The following is an 18,604-nucleotide window of genomic DNA, read 5'->3' on the forward strand; positions in this document are numbered from 1 at the left end:
TTTGAATTTGGAATGAACTATCACTTTGATGTGATGGGAAAACTTACGATAACAAATACAAAATAGTGGGTGAAAAAGACAAAATGTTGTAAATAAAGATATAAAAATTTGATTTTCACCTAAGCATAGATAGTAATTGGAGTATATGTTTTATTATTTATGTAAACATGGTGAGAGTTACTGTCTAGGTGTTTTGTAATGTGTGCATTAAGCAGCAAAACTTATTTTTGTATACGTTTTGAATGTACAAAACAGGAGTTTCAGGGGTGGGTTTGAAACTTACAAGAGTCCTTGAATGCAACTCATGTTTTTGTGAAAACTTGATTTTCACCTAAGCATAGATAGTAATTTGAGTATATATTGTATTGTTTTTTAAATACTGATTGATTCTGGACATAAGTGGAGAGGGTGACTGAGTACAATACAAATCATTATTAGCAGGTTAAGAAACGGAAATAATAACAAAACAATTATTTATAGTTGTAAAAACAGACCAAATGAGGGCCACAAATATACAGTCAAAGGGCCACATTTGGCCCCAATGCCAGAACTGAACACCCTTCCCATGTTCTCAAAACAAAGAACGTAGAAACCAAAAAATGATGACAGAGACACCCGACCACAAGCCCATCTGGTCACCTTAAAGAAGGCACAAACAAAACAACACTGGCCAAATGAGGCTTCAAATTAGAATCCCACAAACCATTGGGTGACATCACAGTGGCCTGGTCCACTAATTATCTAGGTTTCTCAGCGCTAGGAATATTTTAAGAACCGAAAAAGTACTTAAGTGAGATACGTGATGCCTGAGCAATGATAGTTCAGTAGATTATATGTTCTAAAGAACACGTTTAGGTGTGATTGTTTTTGTGGAACAATTTCTACCATGTTGCTAAGATGCTTCTTACGTGCTATAACATGGGGTCTACAACCTCTTTCGCAACACGGACCAACCTTCAGGTAGTATCAGCATGAATAAAATAGCATGACTGACAAGTATAACTGACAGTAATTGCATGACAAATACATCGCTACAATACAACCTTCTTTAAAGTGTGTAACTGCAAAAATGGCTTATACACAAAATACTTAAATCATTTTTATGTCAGTTGGGGCTATGCTTTGTTGTACCAATTTATAATCCTGAATACACATATTTATTGAATGAGCTACTACTTCTTTAAGGTTTAATGTTAACAGTGAACCAATAACGTAGTTAGTACTTATTAAAGAGTAATAGTGAGGCATCAAGGAGGCTAATCAGATGGCAAAGCTACCTCAACTGACTCTACTCCCCCAGATGACTGTGTTTCTCACCATATATCTTGGGAAGAGCCCAGCCACACCCTGGAGAAAACTCATTTAGTTACTCTCGACCTGTTCTTTTAGTCACTAGCCACCGTTCATGACCATATGTGAGGGTAGGTAGCTCTCTTTTTTCCATCTGTGCAACTTTGGACCCCACTGTAAGGTGGTCCCTTGAGGAGGGGCATACCTTCAACTGCTTTAATTTGCACTCTAATGGCGGATGATGATGATGATGTCATAAAGGGCCGATCTCACTGGCCTGGCAAATTTCTTCACAGACTAGTTCCAGATGTTTTCAAGTCCCTAACAGGTCTCAATTCAGTAACAGCGACCTCACAGAGACTTACTTTGTACTTGAATGGGGAAACGCTACAGAGACCAAGGAGGGCTCGGAGTCTCCGTGACAACACTTCTTCGTTGGAGACATCGACGTGACCGCCATGACAGATCAGTACCGGCGACTCAGAGACTTTTGTTTGGTGCTTTGGAATCGAAAGTTCAAAAACGAATTACAGGTGATTACTAAGGGTTGTATCTCACCAGCGGTAACTCAGAGACAAAGAATTGCTTGCGCTCTCACCCGGACGATGTCTCCGAGTCTCTGGAAAATGTGACGTGTCGCTGAGATGTCTTTGTAGTTTCCGTAAACTCTCTTGTGGTCAAAGCAACTTGTTTGTGAATCGGTTGTCACTTTGCCGGGAGACAACCCCCTGGTGAGAGCGCAAGCAGTTTTTAGTCTTTTTAGAGTTACCGCTGGTGAGATACAACCCTTAGTAATCCCGTAATTCGTTATTGCACCTTCGATTCCAAAGCACCATCCAAGCACAGAATACGTTTGGCCTTTATTTTCTCTTTGAATCTTTTCCTCTGAGAAAAATACTCAGACAAAGTACCAGAACCATTTTTAACTGCCAAAAAAAACCCCTTGACTGTGTTTTTAAAAGCACAAAGAATAAGATATTTATTCCTCCCTCAACTTCTACTTGACATTTCTAAAAGAAATAAAGACAAGTACATGGGTGAACATTAAGATAAAGTAAGGCTATCTTAAGACCTTCTTTCAGATGTTATATTTTCTGTCGTATGTTTGAATATTTCACAACAATGTTGACATCTGCGGCTTCGCCGTCAGACTAGCAGGCATTATTTTACCAGCCCACACTCTTGGACCTCAGTGGTGTTACACGAGGAATGCCTGAGGTTATAAACCAAGGAGCTGGTCTACGTGCGTCACACAGCGAAAGTCATGTTTATTGTTGCCCTGCATTGTGCTCACTCCCTTCATTAAAATGAAAAAGACAAAGACCTCGGTGTTTTGGGAGAAGGCTAAGACGGGGGGAAAAAAAAGGCAGGTGAAGACAATAAGAAAGCATGTTTCGCTAATAAACTACAAGTCCTTGCAAAGTCACGCAGCGCATTAACTTAATGGAAACATGCCCAGAATACATCCGCTAGCTAATGCCGGGAAGACTCTTGAGACCCTGTTCCAATCACAAGAATGTTGAAACTTCTAGGTCTATGTTAGATGTTTGTGATGCTACATAAGTAGGAGACACTGAGTGTTGAGGATCAGGAGTGAATAATTCTTGGATTTTCCAGGATTGAAGTTAATATCTTAAGACAGTGGGGGTTGTCGTTATAAATGTTTCCATTGGATAGGGGAGTGTAATTCCAGGTCATTGACAGATTAACAAAATCCCACCGGGTCACTGTGGACGAATATGTGTCGTCAGTTTTGGATCCAGCGCTTAGTTTTGAGTCCCAGCAAACATACCGACACGTAACAAACAGTGTGTGATTCAGCTGTGTGGTCGCTGTTTTTCTTCTTTTTTTTTCTTATACAAACACCCCACCCAGTTGTTCTGTGAGGGACACGTGGACTCCGAGGAGGTCTTTCTCTGACACCTGACTCTGGGGGTGTGTTTTCATCAAAAGAAAGAAATGAAAGGTTACACTATTCATTCAAATCAGGGCAGGTAGATTTTGTCTGGTTTCCTCAGTCATGCTCAAGGGCTCGCAGAATATGAGACGGGTGAATTCTCCACCTTAGTTTCTATTCAGGATGATAAAGAATGTATCCTTGTGAAAATGTCTCTTTTGACTCTGCCGGATAGATATTGGCTCCTAGAACGTTAGAGTCAATTGAAAAACAGACGCTCAATGACTCAATGATGGTTGCCGGTTCGCTTCCCGGTCAGGAGGGAGGCAACTTTTAAAGTTTCCTATGTGTGTGTTGCGTGGGTTTGCGCTCTGGTTTCCTCCCACAGTCCAAAAAACAGTGGTCAATCTGGAATCTGGGGAAATTGTCCGTAAGTATGAGTGTGTGTGAATGGTTGTGTGTCTTTGTGTGCCAATACGACAGACTGGCATCCTGTTTAAGGGTGTTACCCGCCTCTCGCCCGAAGAAATTAATGAATGGGAAAATAATTCAAAAGGCAAACCACGGACCCTAAGAAAGACTGGGACAAATCATGCAACCTCTTGACTGTGTTTATGTGGACATCAGAATATAACTATAAACTTATTATAATCACGTAAAAATAACCATTGTATTTTAAAAACACACAGTCCGATGTTTCATGAGTCGGCATCAAGGCATTTTTTTCCCCATCACACATGCACAGCCATGTAAGCATGGCAACAGCACCAGTGAAAACGACTAGACGCCAGAAAATTCAGTCTAAACAGTGGCAGATTCCATTGTTTTTCTTTCCATGTTCTCTCAAGTTGCTTGACTCTATACAACGGAGTCAATCTAACCATCTATATCTCACATATGGATTATATATATTGTAGCTTTCCTGATTGACAATGTTACCTTATTGGGTAACTGATGCACTGACCACTATAGACAACAGGCAACGCCAAAACACAGACACGCAGTTTTTGTCTAGCAGTGTTCGCCAACAACTCTCTTCCTCCTTCCCCTTCATCCCAAAAATTAAAAAAATACTTCTCAGCCCTTCAGTCAGTCGCTCAAGACACCTTCACTGAGCTGCGTAAAAACCATGAACTTAACCGATACGAAATAACACAATAATGTCGTACTATCGTTATAATATCGAAAAGTTAATAATAATATCGTAAGTTAAAAGGACGTTACCGACAAGGGTGGGGGAGCAGCGAGATAAGAGGAGCTGTCATACAATTGATGCATAAAAATATGTAGGCTTTTCTTTAGAGAATATTATCTGTGTAAAAATGTTGAAAATGTTTGGAAAGGTTTATAAAAAGTCAAGAAGGGATTATGAGACCTTAACAATAGCAATAAAAGAAGGAACCACTGTATTTTGATCATAATGCTGATGGTTCCCAGATCTTCTCACACAAATATAGTTTTTTACTTACACTCTGTCAACTGTCATTCGGTAATAGTTTGATGCAATGTTTCTCTAATTTAAATATTATTTGCGCCTTTTTTTTGGATGAGGTGTTTGGTGCTGTATGTGAGGCGCGAGATGGGACGAGTATGGCTAACAGGCTGTGCCAGGAAAATAAGAAAGAGTAAAGGTCATTAAACAGAGCCTTGAGTCAAGAGGAGACCCGGGTTTGTTGTCTCTGGCGGGGGCTGGTAGTGATGGTTTAACTGGGAGGGCTGTTCTTTTTTTAGGAGCATTTAACTGTTGTTTATTTAATGTGCTTTTATTAAAACATGGGTGGGGAGTATGACGCAAAACCATCTCCAGTAACTGATGTTAAAAGTTTTTCTGTACATTTAAAAAAAATAAAAAACTTTCCCACATGATGAGAAAATCTTCTTTTAATAGAATATTTCATTATTTTTTAAAGAATCACACTTTTGTGAAAATCATAACAAAATCGAGTGGTAATTCAATTATGATGTTGATAAGTTGTTGATATGAGTGATTTTCTGTTCATTCAAAGGGGAATTACCTTTTGTGAGGTTTAGAAAATCAACAAATGCAACATTTGTATGTTCATTTACTTAAGCTTTAGTGGAGACATGAAGACCGGCTTTTTATTTGGAAAATTATGAAATAGGGTCTTACGCCTCAGACAACTAGGGTTTTTTAGAAAAAATAGATATGAAAATCAATCAAACCGCAATGATGCATGAAATTGCATCACGATTTTCATTATTATTATTTTTTTACTAATTTTTGGCTTGCAATTAATTTTTTTTGTGACCCTAGTTATATTACCGTTTTTAGTTCAGTGTTAAGGTAGTTAAAGTGTGCTAAATTGTGTAAATTTACAATTAACCTGAAAATATTATTCAAGTGTTCATTTTTGTGTTGCTACTAAACTCTAGATGGCAGCAGTCATTACGTCCTCCCCAGCTGAAGTAATCCTGTGAGATCCTGCCGATAACTGAGGACTAGAAGATACAGTCGAATCTAGCAGTTATTAAAGGTAATGTTTGGACATATTTTGGTTTCGAAAAAAAACATTTACGACTTCGACAAGAGTCATGGACTCGACTTTACTACAAATGTATCCTTGTTACTGCAGTAATCGCAATATATCGTTGCCCCAGTATTGTGATATGTATCGTAACGCCAGATTCTTACCAAAACACAACTCTAATTACAGCACGAGAGGCGAGATTTCCTTTGATGTATCAACCATCAGGGGTTCACACAAACAAGTCAGCCTCCTTTATCTGATCTGGAGTGCCCTCGCTAGTTTCTCCTCTTCCCTTTATTCAACATGTTGCTTCTTGTTTCAAAACCTCTTTTGGTCAGACACAGGAAGAAACTCATTCCTCATTCCCACACTTCTTTTAAATTTCCTTTTCCTAACAATCGTAGAAACAGTCTCATGCTACACTTGTACTTCACATTGTGTTGAAATCACCATGACTGTAGATTCTGTTCCTTAAAGTGATAGTTAATTTCAAATGTTTACTCATTTTTTAACCAACCCTTTGTCGACTAATGGTTGTATTATTTCCAGAGTCATCTGTTTCTTTTTAGAGTTTAATGTAGCGACTGATGCTTAGTTGTCTTTGTAAATGCTTCAATACAAGATGGACGTCACAGTCAAGCAGTACTGAGGTATTTGGATGTTTTTAAGTGTCTTTTTGGATGATGACGAAGCAGAGAAAACTGAAAACTTCATTAAAAATAATTTTCGTCTATAACTCTGAAAGAAACTAAAGAAAATAATCCCAACCCTTAGTCGACATGAGAGTGAATAGAAAATGAATTTTGGGTGAACTATCGCTTTAAGTTGAAGTTCTTAGCTAGTCACAGACAAGGTCACGTTTCTACCTAAAACTCATTCTCCGAAGCACAGACGTGGTTCTGTCCCAGTAAACTGACTCGCCGCCAGTGTGTGGGTTGGCAAAAGTTTTCCTTCCTGCTCCCACAGAGAACAAACCAGCTATTTTAGACGTGAGTGGGACGTAGAAATATGTCCTAAAAAGGGCAGCGGTTAACTCTGATTAAGGCTTTGTTTTTGACTAAAAGTATATATTTTATATCTATGATAAGATCAGATGTAGAACTCTGGATTGTCCGGTGCTGTAGTATGACAAACCTTGTGTCTATCTGCTTAGCATTAACACAAAGGTTTGATTTTGAGCAACACCCAAAACCTCAGAGTCAATGTGTCAACACACTCGGTTGCTGTGGTTGAGTCATGTGGTGATGCATTTGCAGGCCAGAGGTGTGAGCACAGCTGCGTTCTTCGTCACATTTGTCTTATCAGTTTTATAGATCAGATAAACTATTGAATATTAATCACAAACAACAATGGAAAGGGCAAAGACGATCTTATTTTATCATCTCAATATTAGTTATAATAAGTCTTGATTTAAAGTATAAACAATGAGGAGAAAAGTCAATGTGATAATAAAATAGAAATCTTCAATTTTAATAAAAATGGCTAATAGACGATATTATAATATAATATATAAAAATAATAATAATAATAATAGACGAACAGACAGACACAGAGACATAGTCAGACACAGAGAGATAGACTGACGGACGGACGGACGGACGGATGGACGGATGGATGGATGGATGGATACGCAACAAAACCTTATAAATCTAATATTATATATTATATATATAATAGTATATAAACAATCCTGAATGCATCACCAGGTTTATTTCGTCAAAGTCACAATTAAAAAACAAAAAAAACAATTTGAAAATAGCAAAAGTAAAGAAAAGATAAGAGAGGGTGAAAATTATGAAAAAAAAAATTCAAATGCAATGCAAAAGACGTTATAAATAAAGCAAAAGAGCATCACAAAATTGCAGGTACACTGTTCTGACACTGGGGGAGCCAAAAAAAATATTTCCAAAGCTATGTATTGGTTCTTTAAAATGATAGTTCACCCAAAATGTCACTCATTTTTCACTCACCCTAATGTCAACTAAGAGCTTTAATTATTTTCAGACTAATTTGTGTCTTTTGGGAGTTACAGGGAAAATGTATTTCCATGTGACGGCCATTACCAAACACACTTTCACAACTCTGAGTATATATCAGTGTCTACTGGGAACTTGCATTATATTTACCCAGTGTGTTTCCTGTCTAGGTAGCATGTTTAGCTTCTGGTACAAACAAGCTTAAAATAAAGACTTTTTAAAGTTGTTTTTTACCAAACTATTTCTCTTGAATAGGCTTCAGTACAAGCGGGACGTCACCGATCTGTAGTATGGAGGTATTGGATGTTTTAAGTGTCTTTTTCGACCACGAGGACGAGGAAAATTAGCACTCTTCACAGCCGTCATGTGGACTTACAGTACATGTCAGCCTGTAACTACAATAACAAACAAATTACTCTGAAAAAATGTTCTTATTCGACATGAGTGTGAGTAGAATATGAGTGAAATTTGGATTTTCAGTGAATTGTAAATGCCCGTGAAGGTTCTCATTTTTTTTAGAATAGAATAGAATAGAAAGGCTTTATTCATCCCCAGAGGGGAAACACACTTTCACAACAGCGCAGTTGGAAGAAAATAAAGTGCAAGGAGAAAGAAATAGTACAAGAGATAATACAAAATAAAATAAAAACGATCTTAAAAATATACAAATTATTTACAAAATTCACCCAGGTCATGGTTATCCAAGAGGTCCAAAAACTCTACACAGTCAAGTTGACTCGATATTTGGATTTATTTCCCATAAACAGTATCTAGTTTGTGAATTCTCTGACGGGGTGGTCTAGAGATGATCCCAGATACCCGGAACAGAAGGCAGGGGTTTCCGTGAGCAAAACATCAGGTAAGAAGAGAACTTCAGATAAATTACCAAAATTAGAACAAAATACAATGGACCACACATTCTGTGTTGGCTTTCAGGAATACTTGCAGTATTAGTTGTTTCCAAGATCCATCAATTATAGTTTATTTTTTCTCTCATTACTCTCTTAGCTCCATGGAATAGTGGTCAGTGAATCCTCCTCAGGTTTAACATCACAGCCAAGAGGAACAAGAAAAGGATTATAAGAGCAGCCAGCCAGTGGCAGACATGTTTTGGGCTTTAACCACTTATCTAGATGAAAGACGTGTTCACAAGACAATGACAATCTTAAATACAGTAATTAAGACGCAAGGCCGTCACTGACCCTGGACTTCATACAGGAGATGTGACTAAACACAGCACTTGAGATGACCATCGGGTTTAAAGGGGAGTAGTCTCTGGAGTGACAGTAAAAACACTATAGCTACTGTTCTCTCATGACTTACTAAACAAAGGACCAGACCTTTCAGGACCTAATCTCCAGCCATCAACCTGACAAAGTAAACAGAGGAGGTTCGGAAGGGTTGGGGGATGGACCTACTGAAACCAGGCTGTACAAACTCGCAGGAAGAGGGTGTCTTAAGAAAAGCATCATGGTTGGTGAAGCACTGACACTGATGTTATGAGTCAACACTACACAGACGTGGAGTAGATTCGGGCGGTGAGTCAGTCAGTGGTGGGAGCTGGATGATCTGGGAGGGTTGAGGTCTCACCGGTCAGACGTCTGTGCTAATGTCAGCCATGTGTTCAGATTCTCCTTCTAGCTGCCTCACGAACCCTCTTATTCAGAATGATGTTGTTTTTCTCCGTATTACCATAAAAAAAAAAATTAGATGAGGAACGAATTACCCTTTTTTAAATCTTGTTTCAAAGAGTACCAAAGTTTCCAAAAGACATTTAAAATATAGAAATATGGAATTAAATTCTGTTTTAATTATTGCTTAATTAAAAAATATATATTTTCAATAACAAAGAGTTGTTTCGATAAAAAAAATTCAAACTGTTTTTCTTTGATTGAAGTTATATCTTTGTGGCAGGGCCGTATTATGGGTATCGCAGTTGTGACTTAATTATTTAACTCCGAATTAAGTTGCTTCGATCATTTTAAATCTTTTTTTAAATCAAAATGAAGAATGATGATGTTTTAAAGGTTGTTTTTTTATTGCAGCAACTTCTTAAACTGAACATATATGTTTTGATTGAAATCTAATCTAATGTAAATAACTTTTTTTTGATTGAATTCTAAAGAAACACATCTATCTCCATATTATAACAGCAAAAATACATTTTAAGTTAGTTATTGATTGTTTTAGAAATGCTATCCTTCTAACATTCAGTACTATACTTATTAATACCTGTAAATTATCCAATCACATTTTAAACAATGTACACACTATAAAACAGGTAATAAGCAGATGTAGCATTTTATACATGCTAGTTTTCACTTTTTTCCCACACAGTTCGTGACCCTAATTTCTGATGTATGTACACAAATAACGTGAACAAACAAACTGAACTAAAGTCAATCGGCCTTTCTCCATGTTTTTTCGGTAACCCAACAGGGACAAACGGCAACTGTTTCTTAAAGTAAAAACCTAATTTCAGTAGGTGAAAACTTCTCGTCTCTAAAATGTACCTACGATAAAAAGGAAACACGGAATCAGACTAATTCTGCTGAGTAAGCGGCTTTAACGTCAGATCCAATACTGACATCTAGTGGTGTTGATATACTCTACATCCTTTTTTGTACTTTTAATATTTAAATTGGTTAAAACATTACACTAACAAGATTTTTTCAAGTATTCTCTTTTAACGCTTCTTTTAGTGTAATAAATCATTATAATAAATTCCACTTCAGTCCAATAGGAATGTTCGATATATGCAATATTTGTTTTCACTAATATTAGTTGGGTAATAATAATAAACTTTAGCCAATCACAGAATGCACTGTGCAATATTAACCAATCAGAAGCAACATAAGGCGGGTCTTGGCGTCTCTAACTATTCATAACACAACAGCGTGACCGAAGCTTAAATAACTACATTTTATTTTTAATATTCTTTTTCGGACGGAACGTTGGTTTGGACACTGATGACTCCTCAACTCAAAAGAAAAAACCAACAGGGCCTGATCAAGTCATGTGACGTAGAGCTTCCAGCAACAGGGTTGCCAGTCGAACAAATGGAGAGAGCGCGAGGCTCGCTTTCTTCCTTCATGGATATCAGCACCAGAAGGAGCGAGATCTCAAAAACAAAATGTACAATGGGTCAAGAGGATGGAAGGAACGGCCTGCGAGATAATTCATCCCACTGAGGGCTGGAAGGCCTCACTGGAGGTCAAGCCTATAGGCCCTCGAACAGCACCACCAGAGGGTGGGTACGAGCCTTAGAACCATCAAACATTCCGAGCCGACAGGAGCCACACTCTCACAGGTAAAACCTGAGGAGGTTTCATTTGCATATACACTAATAACAGCCTTTTTAACAATGCTACTCTGGTCACCAATCATTGCTCTGTGGACATCGAGTTTATGATTGTGACCCTTTTATCTCCCCCCGGGAATTTACCACTGTCATCCTTGTTGCTGTGTACATTCCACCCAGTGCTAACACCATGCTAGCACTAAGTACTCTCTATGCCTCTGTGCCATCAATGACATGCAAACCACACATATGGAAGGAGTTTTCATTGTTGCTGGGGATTTTAACCAGGCCAATATGAAGACTGTGCTTCCTAAATTCCATCAGCATGTGGATTTTGCTACGAGAGGAAAAAACACACTGGACTTGGTCTACACAAACATATGAGCTATGTCTGCACTGCAGGACTGTATTAAATGCACTGAGTTGGAGATGTTTAGAGAGGCTGCAACAGGCAATCAACACACAGATTTGGAAAAGCATTTTGCTTCTGTGACCGGTTACATTCAATGGTGCATGGAAGAGGTCACAATATCAAAGACAAGAGTCACACGGGCAAACAAGAGACCTCGGATGACTAAAGAGATGTGCACGAGTCTGAGGGAATGAAATGCTGACTTCAAATCGGGTGATGTTGAGGCTCAGATCAGCGAGGGCCAATCTGAACCCGGGTCATCAGGATAGCAAAACGGAAGATCCAAGGTTTCTTCCATGACCCCAGCAATACCAGACACTGTGGCAGGGCATCAAGACCATCACTGATTACAAAGCCACGCCCGCACACTGACAAGATGATATCAGCTTCCTCAATGAGCTCCACCGTTTCTTTGGTAGATTTGAAGCAAAAACCCTGCGAGTAAAGCCAAGCCAAAGCCAGACAAACAGAAACAAACCACTGCTGTAAAGAGAGCCCTGAGGAAAGTAAATGCACAAAAAGCTTCAGGCCCTGATAACATCCCAGGACGGCTGATCAAGGAATGCGAGACCAACTGGCCTGCGTTCTCACAGACATCTACAACACGTCACTGGTTATTGTCTCCACGTGCTTTAAGTATGCCACGGTCATCCCAGTGCCCAAGAAACCAACTATCTCATGCTTTAATGACTTTCGTCCGATTTCACTAACAACGACCAGCATGAAGTGGTTCGAGTGGGTGGTTAAGGACCACATCCTCTCTGTACTGCCCAAATCTTTCGACCCGTTCCAGTTTGCGTACCAGCCGAACCGCTCAACTGAGGATGACAAGAACACCCACGTGCGAATGCTGTTCCTGGAATTCAGCTCAGCATACAACACAGTTATCCTCCAGAACCTGATATGCAAACTGGGACTGCAACATTTGGTGGACTGGTGTGAGGTGAACGCTTCTGAACGTCAACAAGACTAAAGAAATCATAAAGACTTCAGAAGATCCCGACCCAGCCACGCACCACTCCTCATCAACGGCACAGCGGTGGAGGTTGCCAGAACCACTAAGTTCCTATGGATGCACATCACAGAGGACCTCAGCTGGACACTTCACACCACCTCCCTGGTGAAGAAAGCCCAGCAGCACATGCACTTCCAGGGGTTGGATGAAAAAGGTGTCTTTCCCCCCTCCCATCCTCTCTACCTTCTACAGAGGGACCATTGAGAGCCTACTGATCATCAGCATCTCCTTCCTGAGACGGAGGAGAAAGGTGTCTCTCCCCTCTCCCATCCTCTACACCAGGGGTAGGGAACCTGGTCCAGAAAGAGCCGCAGTGGGTGCAGGTTTTCGTTCCAACCATTCAAGAGGACACATTTTATCCAATCAGGTGTCTTAGGAGTGTAATCAGTTGATTGTCAGTCTGGTGTTGCTTGTTCAGCTGAAACCTCATTGGTTAAACTGTACATGCTTGATCGGTTGGAACAAAAACCTGCACCCACTGCGGCTCTTTCTGGACCAGGTTCCCTACCCCTGCTCTACACCTTCTACAGAGGGACCATCAAGAGCCTACTGACCATCAGCATCTCCATCTGGTCAGGGAGCTGCAAGCCTCCGACTGCAAGTATCTGCAGAGAGTGGTGAGGACTGCGGAGAAGATCATCTCCCCCCATCCAGGATGTTGCAAAATCGCGCTGCCTGAACACAGCCCACAGAATTCTGTCTGACCCCACATACTATGGACTGTTCTCTCTCCTGGCGTCTGGCAGAAGGTTCCGCAGTATCCGCTGCAGAACAGAAAGATTCAGAAACAGCTTCTTCCCTCTGGCCATAAGACTGCTGAATGAAATACTGTATAACTTGAGCTATGCAATATTTAAAACATTATTTATTTATTCTGTTTATACTATATTGCACTATTTTTATCTTATTAATATTTATATTCATACTTTTATATATACATTAATTTTATGTTTTTTAACGGTTGCCAAGCAAAGAAATTTCGTTGCCAGTTTCACTGCGGTGTTTTTCTGTGAAATGACAATAAAAGAAAGTCTAAGTCTATTCATCCTGGACAGCACCCCTCGACAGTCTGCTACTACATTCATAGCGCCCGGCACATGCTGAGCTCTGAGGGAGAGCTGGTGACGGTTTGTCCACAGCCAAGTCTTCTTTGCCACGCTCAGAAGGGCTGGGGATCTGATATCCGCCCTGGCAATTCACATGCTCCACAGCAATGGAGCTGTCTGACAGCACTAGGACTTTGGACTGCAACAGTTGGGGAGAGAGGTGAAACAGGACATTGTGAAATGCTTTTAACTCTAGCCAGTTTATGCGTCTGGACCTGGTCTGTTAAAGACCCTGCTAGTGTAGATCTGACCCGAACTGTCTCACCAACCTGTCAGGGATGTGTCTGTGAACACTTGAGTGTAATGAGGACGCATCGCTCACCCCGTCCAGCACATTCTCCAGCTTCCGGTCCCGACCTGTTCGTCTCTCGTGAGATCTGACCACTGCGCACCTCTCCAGATGATCGACCAGCAGGGGCGGTAGCTTGCCGCCCTCGCCTGGTCTCGGAACGGCAAGAGAACCAGCACGTAAAGGTGCCATGTTGGGTCCATTCCATGGCGTCAGCTGTCATCAGCTATCAAACCCCGTCGGACCGGCGCAAATGTCAATACCGAAGTGAAAGTAAACACAGATGATTAAGCCGGTCTCGTGGACATCTGCTTATAGGACAACCGGCTCGCAGGAGATCCTGATCTCGAACCGTGTTTTCACACATGTCACCACATGTCCCATTATAAGGGGCGATAGTTCCATTACCCTGCAGGATCCCAGGATGGCGTAAAACCTTTGGTGCAGAATGGCACTGTGACACGCCGTTCCATGTCACTCCAGCCCAGAAACACCAGGGAAACCAAACCCAAACTGGCCGCTTTACACCCTTTTAGGGGAGGAAAGCCTCCGGGCAACATAAGCATAATGAGTTTCCATATCCTTAGCTGATCAGCTCACAGACCCGCTGGGCCGGCACAAATATCAACACGGAAGTGAAAGTTAACACAGCTGATTGAGCAGGACATCTGTATCTTAACGGTAAATGAAAGACAGTGATCGGGGTCTGTCCCTCATCTGTGTGGGAATGAATCCTTGAGTCTATTTGTTTTGCACCTGGGAAGGAGCATTCGTTCACTCATTCTGCTTTTCTGCTCACTGATGACAGTGCTGAGAGGATGACTGTCATCATCCATGATGGACAGAAGTTTGTTCAATGATCTCCTCTCAGCAACTGTCACCAGTGAGTCCAGCTTCAACCACAGAGCCCTCCTGATCAACCTGTCCAACCTGTTGACACTCCTCTTGGACACATTCCCACCCCAACACACCACAGCATAGAACAGGACACTGGCCACCACAGACTGGTAGAACATTCAGAGGAGCTTCTTGCAGATGTTAAATGATCGAAGCCTCCTCAGAAAGTACAGTCTACTCTGAACTGTCTTATATACATGGTCTGTGTTGCAGGACCAGTCCAGTTTACTGTCCAGCCACACGCCGAGGTACTTACAGCTGTCAACTATCTCCACCTCGTCGCCTCTGATGGACACTGGACGTGGCTTTGTCCTGGACCTCCCGAAGTCCAAGACCAGCTCCTTGGTCTTTGAGGTGTTCAGCTGCAAGTGGTTCCTCTCACTCCAGTCCACAAAGTCACGTATCAGACTCCTATACTCGTCTATCATACTTAAGTATTCCGACCTTTTTTTCCATTTTCGGACACGTCGATTTTTGCCCATTTTTTAAATTTTGAGAAAAAAAAAAATCGCTCGAAATAGACCTTTTTTCGAGCCTTCAAAAAACAACATTTTAAGCATTTAGGCAACAATTTTCTGCGCTCACATGGTGCGTCTGATATCATACTTAAGTATTCTGACCTTTTTTTCTATTTTCGGACACATCGATTTTTGCCTATTTTTTAAAGTTTGAGAAAAAAAAATTGCTCGAAATAGACCTTTTTTCGAGCCTTCAAAAAACGACATTTTACGCATTTTCGTAACAATCTTTTGCGCTCACATGGTTCGTCTGATATCATACTTAAGTATTCCGACCTTTTTTTCCATTTTCAGACACGTCGATTTTGGGCCATTTTTTAAAGTTTGAGTAAAAAAAAATCGGTCGAAATAGACCTTTTTTCGAGCCTTCAAAAAAAAACATTTTAAGCATTTAGGCAACAATTTTCTGCGCTCACATGGTGCGTCTGATATCATACTTTAGACTAAGGGACTCATTCATTCCTCGGACTATTAAATTGTACAATTCTGAGTTCGGGGGCAGGAGTGCAATGAGAGTATCTGGATGTTCTGTTCTATGTTAGTCTTTGTATCCTTTGTCTTTGTTATTTTTCTTTGATCTATGTTCTTTGTCTTTATCTTTAGACTTAGATTGTGTCATCTTGTTCTTTCTCTTTATGTTCTTGTTCTAATTTTATTTTTTATTTTTTATTTTTTATTGTTTTTATGAAAAATTGCTGGCTATTGGAAAAAAACAATTAAGTTTTACCTTACCTTACCTTACCTTAATAGCCTAGCCAGAAAGTCTACCAAACTGCTCACGGGCAGTGGGTCAGAGACAGTGTTTTATTTTGAAATACTGTTATTTTTCTTACTTTGAAAAAGTATTGGCACCCCAATGTGGGAAAATTGGGATTCCCACCCCTCATTTTGTATACAAAAAAAAGGTTCTATATGAAAGATTCCATTTCTTCCGAATGCCACCTTGCTTTGCTTTCAGCTTTGATTCATCATTAGACCCACATATTAAATCATTTTCCAAATAAACACACGAGTAATTATTAAAAAATTCTTACCTTAGTTCCGCTTTTAACCTTGAAAACAGAGCCTTGCACCGCACAGTGAAACAAGTAAGCATGCAATGACAAAACTATCACAGAACTTCATCTTCAGAATTTGCACTTTATGACGTGGAGGGGTCAAAGGAGCAGTACCTTTGATGACCAGCTTGTCACATGATCTTTTTTTTTTACCAAAGATGTCTATTGGCTCCTTGTACTGCTTTATTGTTTTTCTTTCTCTTGAAGAACTATTTCTTTGACTTTGCTGTGGTGCCTTTAGAAGAGTTTTTCTGTGATGGAGAATGAAGTCACCAGAGATGCTCGCTTTTAAACAATGACCAACAGCGACCACTGGATGTCAGTGTTGTTCTTATGTGTATGGAGTCTTCTGGTTCATATAAGATCAGTACAAAAAAAATGAATACTTGATAAATACAAAGAAGTTTATCAGCATCTGGAGAGAGGAAACAAGACGTACTTTTGTGTATGATTAATGTTAATTGTTTATCATATATTTATCTTACATTTATTATTGCTCACTATTTTTTTTCTTTCAACATTCTATGTGATTATTGTTTTTATTATTTTCAACATCTGTTCCGTATGTCTTAATAAAATAAGTTTCAGAATCTTAAATATTTTATAGCAGTTGTTTAAATGGTTAATCATCGTTTTGTGAACAGTCAAGTTTCACCAATATGGGTGAATATGTAAAGGCGTATCTTAAAGATGATGCTGCCATGACGCACAAAAACAGTGGAGAAGTATCCACAAAAATGAGCCTGCTTTTTTTATTTTTTCATTGTCCATCTTAAATATATATTCTTTATAAAAAATCACCTTCCCTATTACACTCATCATGGTGTGATTGAATAGATGTCTGTATTTCTCCACCCAGCCCCACATTTCCACGTGATCGAGTGAGAGGAAAAGTTTGGCGCCAAAAATGGCTGCCTTCGTGTTTGTTTCCACGACGATGAATTCCCCTGAGTTATCTATCATAACCTCAGGTTCTACGAGTTGGTGCGAAGCCCTTTAACGGCTTCGCTATTGGTTTACCCCGAGGCACCGCCTCGTCTCTGAGAAAGCTTAATGAACTCGCCACCCAGCAGGGGGCAGTCCACTTCCTATAAAGGCGGGAAGCACCCGCCGCACTTTCTCCAACTGAAAACTCAGCGAGAAGGGCGGCCGCTGGGCGACGAGGTTAGAGGGCTTCGCACCAACTCGTAGAACCTGAGGTTATGATAGATAACTCAGGGGTTCTACGTCATTGGTGCGCCGCCCTCTAACGGCTTCGCTATTGGTTTACCCAAAAGGCGAAGCCTGACGGGATAAATGTACCCCCAGCTGGACGCCGCTCCTGAAGCAGCATCGCTAGGGCCCCACCGGCCCAGGCTCCAAGTCCACTGGAGCCGTGGGCCTCGAGGGGGGGCACAGCAGCGCTCAAAACCGTATGAGCTACTGATCCCGCCGTCACGTCGAAGAGATAGGCCTTAGCAAGGTAGACGTGGACGCCCAAGAAGCAGCTGAGCAGATATCCTCTGCTGCCACACCCCGCAAAAGAGCCACTGAGGCTGCCACGCCACGGGTGGAATGTGCCCTCAGACCGCTAGGAGCGGATCCACCCGCTGCTCGGTAGGCCCGGATAATGGCCGATCTCACCCAATGAGAGAACCTCTGGGGGGAGACCGCCTCTCCCCGTCGGCCCTCACTGGACACAACAGGTGGAGACGTTCCTGACCCGGGTCCGAGTGGGGCGGCGGGTGAAAGGCCCGCAGCGTGAAGGTCGTCGCCCGGAACAAGGAACTCAGAATCTTCGGGCGGAACGCTGGGTTAGGACGCAAAGACACCGAAGACTCCTCGACGCCAAGGAAGACACTCAGGGCTAATGGAGAGGGCACAAAGCTCACGATATCCAGTGGGACTTGGTCAAGAGGCTCGAAGGTCGGGCCTGTGAGAGAGTCCAGTACCAACTGGAGATCCCACTGAGGGCTGGAAGGCCTTGCAGGAGGTCGAAGCCTGCAGGCACCCCGCAGGAAACGCGCCACCAAGGGGTGGGCGCGAACCGAAGCACCCTCAAAACCGACATGCCTCGTCGCTATGGCTGATGCGAACACTCTCAGTGTCGCCACAGTCCGCCCGTTATCCAGCAAATGTTGCAGGAAAGACAGGATAGCGGAGACCAAACAAGAGCTGGGGTCCAAGGACCTGTCTGAACACCAGCGGGAGAAGTCCCCCACTTTGAGGCATAAAGCCTGCGTGTTGACGGGGCCCGGGCGTTCTCCAGCGTGTGGAGAACGTCCGGGTCCAAAGTCCCGATCAGCTCGTCCCGTGCAGGAGCCACACCTTGAGAGGCCGGCCCAGCACCGGGGGCGCTGTCAGAGTCCCCCCCCCC

General features: G+C 41.5%; 1 protein-coding gene across 1 annotated transcript in view; it reads right to left on the reverse strand.

Annotated features, from left to right (window-relative positions):
* LOC148068426 (gap junction gamma-1 protein-like) overlaps positions 1–16,310 on the reverse strand; it is a 45,439-nt gene extending 29,129 nt beyond the window's left edge. Inside the window, exon 1 of the mRNA XM_087803759.1 lies at positions 16,225–16,310. The gene's annotated coding sequence lies outside the window, so the exon portion shown is untranslated. The remainder of the gene's footprint in view (positions 1–16,224) is intronic.
* Positions 16,311–18,604: the final 2,294 nt, after the last annotated feature.

Source organism: Callionymus lyra, chromosome 12, assembly GCF_982586985.1.
Source record: "Callionymus lyra chromosome 12, fCalLyr1.hap1.1, whole genome shotgun sequence".
Classification (NCBI taxonomy): Eukaryota; Metazoa; Chordata; class Actinopteri; order Syngnathiformes; family Callionymidae; genus Callionymus; species Callionymus lyra.